The sequence below is a fragment of the Triticum urartu genome, chromosome 4A, assembly GCF_056163025.1.
Source record: "Triticum urartu cultivar PI428250 chromosome 4A, HENAU_Tu73, whole genome shotgun sequence".
Classification (NCBI taxonomy): Eukaryota; Viridiplantae; Streptophyta; class Magnoliopsida; order Poales; family Poaceae; genus Triticum; species Triticum urartu.
Window position 1 is genome coordinate 172,493,639 of NC_141876.1, and position 8,527 is coordinate 172,502,165.

Consider the following 8,527-nt stretch of genomic DNA (forward strand, 5'->3'; position numbering starts at 1 on the left):
TCGCATTTGGGGTTCTTCCTTTATTTTGGTTCCGTAGTCGGACCTTGATTGTATTTGGTTGATGTAATGCTTTATTCATGTAATTGTGTGAAGTGGTGATTGTAAGCCAACTATGTATCTCTTTCCCTTATGTATTACATGGGTTGTGTGAAGATTACCTCACTTGTGACATTGCTTTGAATGCGGTTATGCCTCTAAGTCGTGCTTCGACACGTGGGAGATATAGCCGCATCGAGGGCGTTACACTCCGTAACCACCATGCTGCGCTAGGGAAGCAGGACACCGGCGCATCGCCGCCAGCCGGGCGCACCACGCCCCCGCCACGGCGCCGCTAGGCCCCGTAGCCGCCCAGCACCGCCGCCCGAGGTCACCGCCCCACGCAGGCCCCCACGGCTGAGGATGAGGAAGGGCCCACCACCGCCGTGCCACCAGCGCTATGCCCATGAGCACCTACCGGCGGCGGCGGGGAGGAGGGGAGGAAGGCGGGGCCGAAGGCCTGACGGCTAGGGTTTCCCCCCGGCGCATCATAGGAGGGGGATTCGGGGTGGAAAGCATGCAGGAAAACCCCCTTCTTTTCACTTCCGGACGTTTCATTACCTAGGGAATTATATGATGAATGGGAAACTAATATTAATATAAAGATTAAAAATTAAGAGTGCAATGCTTTATGTGATTTGGGTGCTAGCATTTCCACTATACCAAAATCTTTATGTGATGTGCTAGGCCTTCATGATTTGGATGAATGTTCCCTTAATTTGCGGATTCCAATATTAAGAAACCTTTGGGTAGAATAAATGATGTTCTTATTCTTGCAAATATAAATTATGTTCCCATTGATTTCATTGTGCTTAATATTGATTGCAATCTGTCTTGTCCTATAATACTCGGTAGGCCTTTCCTACGTATCATAGGTGCTATTATTGATATGCTAGAAGTTAATATAAGATTCCAATTTCCATTGAAGGAAGGAATGGAACACTCCCCTAGAAATAAAATTAAGCCACCATATGAATCTATTATGAGGTACACCTATGAAATTAATTTGAAGGATGACAACACGTGAAACTATGCCTTACGCCTAGCTAGGGGTGTAAAACAATAATGCTTGTTGGGAGGCAACCCAATAGCTATCTTTATTTTTCCTTTTTGTTTTTTGTTTTGAGTGTGCACATAATTATGCTACTGTTATGGTTATGATTTTGTGTTTAAATTAGTGTTTGTGCCAAGTAAAGTCTTTGGGATGATTTGGTTGATACTTGATTTGATTTTGTGAAAAGCAGAAAGTTTTGGCCCGAGTAGTAGAATTGTTTTAATTCACTGGACGTGGTAAAATTCTGAATTTTTTACACATGATTTATATAAAAATTGTCCATGTTTAAATAATTTTTCAGAATTTGGAGTTACATAAGTATTGTGTTTGTTCATATCATTACAGATTGTTCTAATTTTGACATTTTTTTATTTTCGTTGCATAGTTTGCTTGTTTAATGAATCTATGAATTGTATCAGGGGGCATAAGTCATGGTGAAATTAGAATACAGTAGGTATTATGCAATAATAAAACATGAATGGCTTTATAACAGTACCTAAAGTTTATGATTTGCTTGTTATACTAACGGATCTCATGAGTTTTCTATTGAGTTTTGTGTGCTGGAGTTTTCAACACTACAAAACAAAAAGACACACCCGTGACATTATGGGCCGAACGAAAAAAAATTATGTCATCACTGGTGCGCGTCGGTCCTAAACAAACGGTTTTTAACCCCTTTCTGCGACGGCAATCGGAACCATCGCCAAGTGAGTGTGGGCGATAGGGGGGTCCTTCCCACACGACCTAGAAACCGTTGGGGATATGCCCTCCTGGCACACACGCCCGGCAAAATGAGGTCGTGTCCGATTGGCGAGCACTCAAATACAGAAATACGTATAGTAGTGCTAAAAATACAATTATACATGCGAAATCATTTCCGGTCGTAAGTACATCCCACACAGTCACTACAAGGAAAACGTTTGCGCAAGGTGGCGTAACGCAAACAGTGTTGAAGAAAATGTCATGTGTGATTGTTCATTGATCCAACATGGTTTACTCCTAGAAACTATGTGCGTTGCTTGAGGTCATCGCCCACGGTGGTTTCTCATTAACCATTTGCAATAGGAAACCCCAATTAGCAAGCTAATTGGACAATTAGCGGGCTAATTGCCCTATTATTAATAATCCATTTACCAATCCAATTGACATTCGTATTAAGCACATAATATATTCCATTTCCATATTAAGGAAGCTGGATTTCATAATTGAAATACATCAGAGTACAACAGGATATAGCTTCAGCACTCAGCTACCCCATTACACAACTGAACCAGCAGCAAGTTTCACATGCAACATCTAGAACCTTTCGAAATTAGCATCATAGACGGTACATAGAGAGATGCATCTCATCTGGAAAACGGCCAAAGCGGAAGGTGAATACTGAGCCTTCATTCATGTTGAAGGTCTTTGTAACTTTAGGCCAGTGCCTGTGGATGATTGACCGTCCATCCTTCGATCTCTTCAGGAACACTTCAATATTGAACCGTGGGTGTTGTATGAAAAATTTCCCCGCCTCCTGACCACAGAGGTGGTTTGAGAGGTAATCATCAGTGAAGCCTGAAAATAAGTATGTGCATAAATATATTCTCTATATTAAAAATGGGGTAAAGGAATACAAAAAGGCAAGGTATAATAGTTAGTACCATCTTGTAAACCTCAGTGCTTCCCATTGTTTCCCTGCAACACATATAAGGTAGTTAGTCATCAGGTTAAGTAAGGGTTCGCATGCTATCAGTAAAATATGTTGATGATAAATAAGCACATTGCAGATTCATCAGATTAATTCAAGCCACATGGAAAACCCATTTATCCAAACCAAGCATGACTAAGAACTAGGAAATATAGCACTTGTATATGTTTCTCATGTATTAAGTGCATCCAAATTCGATTTATTTCTCACATGGTATATAATAACAGAATGCAACCACAACAATTGAACATCGCATTGCAGAATTGAACCAAGTAGTTAACTAAAAACCACAAGAAATGAACCAAACATTAACTGAGCACCACATTGTACAATATAACATACTCCTAATAGAATATCAGACAGTTAAGAAAACCAAGCATGCTTAACAACTTGGAAATATAGCAATTGTATTTGTTTCTCGTGTATTTAGTACAACCAAATTCGATATATTCCTCACATGGTATACAATAACAGAATGCAGCCACAACAATTAAACATCGCATTGCAGAATTGAACCAATCAGTTAACTAAACACCACAACAAGTGAACCAAGCCACAACAAATGAACCAAGCAGTTAACTAAACACCAATTGAACAATATAACATACTCCTAATAGAAGATCAGACAGTTAACCAAACCAAGCATGCTTAACAACTTGGAAATATTGCACCCTGAAGAATTGAACATCACATTTGCAGAATTGAACCAAGTAGTTAATTGAACACCACATTGCACGACATATAGAACATATACACTATAGCAGAAGATTGCATGGTAAAAGTAGATAGCACAATTCACTCGAATTTGTTAAGGAAAGGTAGTAGCTAGCAAACGGAACATGGGTCCTTATAGTGAGCTAATAAGGCAAGCTACTCCTCATTGTCGGAGATATCGATGACGATTGGATCCTTGGACATGGAAGAGGGCGAGGCCTCCACATCATGGGTGCCCTCGTTGTAGTGGTGAGTTGCCTGAGCCGCTCCACGCACCAACCTGCTAGCTCTCGAGATGAGGTAAGCACATGCACGCTGAGAAAACACCTCGTAGTCTTCGTCGAAGGCACCGACGGTGGCCTCGAGAAAACGCCATGAACTGTCGTTTAAAGCAGCCAACCGCATCGCAGCATCGGCGCGCAAGGCATCAACGGTGGCCTCGACGGCGAGGTGCTCCTCCAAGATCTGGGGGTTAACACGAATGGCAGCCATCGCGACCTCATATGCGCGTGCAGCCGCGATTTGCTTCTCCGCTGCCAAATGCTCCTTGAGGTCCTGGCTATATTGCATGCACCATGGCTTAGGCCAGCACTTTTTTGGTGGAGGGGTCGGTGATTTGGATGAAAGGTGTCGCGCTCACGCTGGCGGTCGGGGCATGTGGAATGTGGAAGGAGGAAGAGGATGGGGGTCGGGTGTGGATTACGTACCTGGATAGAAGAGGCCGAGCAGCGTGAAGGATGGTCGCCAGCGAGGAGGCGGCGGAGCTGCAAGCAAGGAGTGAAGGTTTCAACTTGTAAAGGAAGGCGGAAATAGGGGAAATGTGGCTTTTGGTAAGGGGGAGGGGCGGGTAGGTAGATATTTCCTCGGAAGCCAAAAATTTGGAATCGCTTCAGACAAAAAGCTGGCGCGCAAAGTGTCATCAGACACGGTCCCTTATTCAGACACGGTCCGAAGATATTTTGTGATGCATATCGCACGGTTGGTTATAATAAACTGTGTGGGATCTACTTGATTTTTGGTCTTGATTTGAATTACATAATGGGGTCACAGCGGCCATGGACGGTGTTTGAATTGCTAGACCTTTTATCTGCAGTGATCATAAAAGAATTGTAATTATTCAGGGTTAGTTTGGACATTTTTTTGCATTAAGTGAGTTTTCAATGCATTCATGTTCATAATTCAAATTTGAACTACATGCACATGCTCCAGTGCATTTCATTGAAAAATCAAATCTTTGTCCTTGGGTGCAACTTTAGGTCCCATACAAGAAATGGGAATGAATTTCAAACACCATGGCAACGTTGATTGCCGGCAAAACATTGAGATGCTTGGTTTGTAAATTCTTGTAAATCCAAAACTCATCTGAAATTCATGAAACTTGGCATGCTATCATGGAGCGGCATCAACATGCTGTGGTACAAATTGTGTCCCATTTGGGGCAGGTTTGGGCATATGCTTCTCACAAACCGGAGCTTCTCACAACAAGCATGATGGTTTTCAGTAGGGAACGTCCCACCTTTGGGGACGAAACGATGTCCATTGCCTCTTATTGCTTTCAAGTTTTATACTCATGTCAACATAAAACAATAGGAGTGTGTGTGATTTTTTGTGATTTTTCGGGGTTCGTTTGGACATTTTTATGCATTAACTGAGTTTTCAATGCATTTATGTGCATAATTCAATTTGAACTACATGCACATGCTCCAGTGCATATAAATTGGTTGAAAAAAAAATCAAATTTGTGTCCTTGATTGCATGCTTAAGTCCCATGCAAGAAATGTGAATGAATTTCAAACACCGGGGCACCGTTGATTGCCGGCAAAACATTGAGATGCCTGGTTTTTAAATTCTAGTAAATCCCAAACTCGTCTGAAATTCATGAAACTTGGCATGCTATCATGGAGCGACATCAGCATGTCGTGGTACAAATTTTGTCCCAATTGGGGCCAGTTTGGGTATATGCTTCTCACAAACCGCAGCTTCTCACAACAAGCATGATGGTTTTCGGTAGGGAGTGTCCCACCTTTGGGGATGAAACGATATCCATTGCCTTTTATTGCTTTCAAATTTTTTCCTCGTGTCAACATAGAACAACATGAGTGTTGTGCGAATTTTTGTGATTTTTCGGGGTTCGTTTGGACATTTTATGCATTAATTGAGTTTTCAATGCATTTATGTGCATAATTCAAATTTGAACTACATGCACATGCTCTAGTGCATATAAATTGGTTGAAAAATGAAATATGTGTCCTTGGGTGCATGATTAGGTCCCATGCAAGAAATGGGAATGAATTTCAAACACCGGGGCACCGTTGATTGCCGGCAAAACATTGAGATGCCTGGTTTTTAAATTCTAGTTAATCCAAAACTCGTCTAAAATTCATGAAACTTGGCATGCTATCATGGAGCGGCATCAACATGTCGTGGTACAATTTTTCTCCCATTTGGGGCAGGTTGGGTATATGCTTCTCACAAATCGGAGCTTCTCACAACAAGCATGATGGTTTTCGGTAGGGAACGTCCCACCTTTGGGGACGAAACGATATCCATTGCCTCTTATTGCTTTCAAAAAAATTCTCATGTCAACATAGAACAACAGGAGTGTTGTGTGAATTTTTGTGATTTTTCGGAGTTCGTTTGGACATTTTTATGCATTAACTGAGTTTTCAATGGATAATTTCACACAGTTTTCAATGCATATAAATTGGTTGAAAAATCAAATCTGTGTCCTTGGGTGCATGCTTACGTCCCATGCAAGAAATGGGAATAAATTTCAAACACCGGGGCACCGTTGATTGCCAGAAAACATTGAGATGCCTGGTTTTTAAATTCTAGTTAATCGAAAACTCGTCCGGTGCGCAGGTTCACCGGGAAGCGTGCGAGATGTTCAACGCGGGATTTGTGCATCTCTTCAATGCAAACAGTTCAGTGAAGCAGTAAAGCGGCAGAAAATAAACCAAAAAAATATGTGCTGCCACACGGCCCGTGTGCCGTGCGAGCAGGCGTCAGTTGACGGGACGCATGCGAGCAGTCCGCCACGCAGGCATACCGGGAGGCGTGCGTGCAGGTGTGTGTATTGACGGGGAGGCATGCGAGTAGCTGTGTGAAATGATGGTAGGAAAGGCAGACGTCCGCCGCGCAGGCTCACTGGGAGGCAAGACAACTTTTGACCGCAGCCTGCCTCGCTCCCACTGGTCCGTATTAATTGCGCGCCCGAGCCACCGGCCATAATAGGCGGCCGCACCCCCGGTCCACAGTGGTCACCGATGTCTGGACTCCGGAGTGTATGACGATGCCGCCGAAGCACACCATCGGAGGGAGTGGCGACGCCGGGGCTGGTGAAGCACCCGCACAACGCGTCAAGCTGGCCACAGAGGTTTCCGTCGCCGCCGCCAAGGTCTCATGCAGGCAGCAGCACGACCTTGAATTCGTCGTCGCCATCGTGCCCTCCCCCCCCCCAGCCGGAGCCGAAGGTCAACAACAACTCCGGCAATTATTGCGACTCCGACGTAAAACCGGTCAGTCACCTACATATATGTTTGTGCCTTTTTTCTTCCTGATCTTGAGAATTGATTTATAATGTCCTACATGTTATGCCATTTTTTCTTTCAGATTGGTATGTACACAGATGAGGCTCCGTCTAGCGCCGCCACCGGATGTAGATCTTGGACCCGGCTGTGCGGCCAGAAGCGCCCCCTGGACCTGAGGAACCAGTAGAATCTCCGGCGGACCGCATTAGCGATCTCCCGGACGACATCCTTGGGGAGATCATCTCCCTTCTCCCCACCAAGGACGGTTGTCGCACACAAGTCCTTGCATCTCGGTGGTGCACTCTGTGGCGCACCGTGCCTCTTAATCTCGAGTGTCGTCAGCTATCTGTCGATGATGATTCTGAACTCCCCGAAGCCATCATCTCCTCCCATGGGGGCTCCGTTCAATGCATCTGCATCCCGACATGCTACCTACTAGACATACCCTGCACGGTGGCCATCTGGCTGACTTCCCGTCAATTCGATAAACTCCAACAGCTTGAGCTCTACCATTACTACAGCGATAGGTTACCACCAATAGCTATATATGTGCACTCACCATTGATGCCCATCTCATGGTTTTCCTCCTCTCTCTGCACCGCCACCTTGACCCGGTGCCATCTAGCAGACAATCTGGTACAAATGCTTCGACTGCCACTGCTAAAAAAACTTGCGCTTGTGTTGGTTCATCTGTACGAGGCCTCACTACACAACATCGTCCACTCCAGCTGCCCTGCACTGGAGCGTTTGGTGCTTGTTTTTGGAGCAGGAATCAATATCCCTTGTCTCAAACTAAAGTCGCCTCACCTTGTAAGCATTGGAATTAGTTTTGGAGGATATGAGCTCATCATCAAAGATGCCCCTTCACTTCAAATGTTGGTCCTTGATTGTTGTTATAAACCTAAGCAAATAAATGTGGTCTCTGCTCCTAAACTGGAAACCTTGGGTGCAATTCATGATCCGTTTAAATGGTTCAAGATGGTGTTTGCCTCCACACCTACTGAGTTACTATGTATTATTCACGTACACTTTTGTAATCTGCATTTTTCATTTGTGCGCATAAGTTAAGTATCATCTTGGAGTACACTTTCCGTGCTAATATTATGTTCTATGCTCAATGAAGTGCTTGTCCATCCTATTAGTGGTGGTGGATTCAGTCAAGACCTTATATATTAGTATGTGGTGTTTTGATCTCAACATCATTATTGCCTTGCTGCAATGCTTTCCATGTCTGGAGAATTTGTATATAAAGGTGATGATTTCACGCACATTGAAAGCCCATATATAATGTAATATAATTAATCATTCAGCTATCACTCTTTCAACATAATCTTTTTTAGACATTAACTGTTTTCAATCTGCATCTCTATTTAGGCAACAACACATGGAGAAAAAGGTATAACCAATCGATGGTTGATGAGCACGGGGATTTTCTCAGATCTCATGACATTCGTTTGAAGACAGTAACGCTGGAACGATATTCATCCAATAGTGCAAACACTA

The 8,527-nt window shown here is 43.6% G+C and overlaps 1 pseudogene; it reads left to right on the forward strand.

Annotated features, from left to right (window-relative positions):
* Positions 1-6,786: 6,786 nt before the first annotated feature.
* On the forward strand, positions 6,787-8,145 carry LOC147975283 (F-box/LRR-repeat protein At3g26922-like; annotated as a pseudogene).
* Positions 8,146-8,527: the final 382 nt, after the last annotated feature.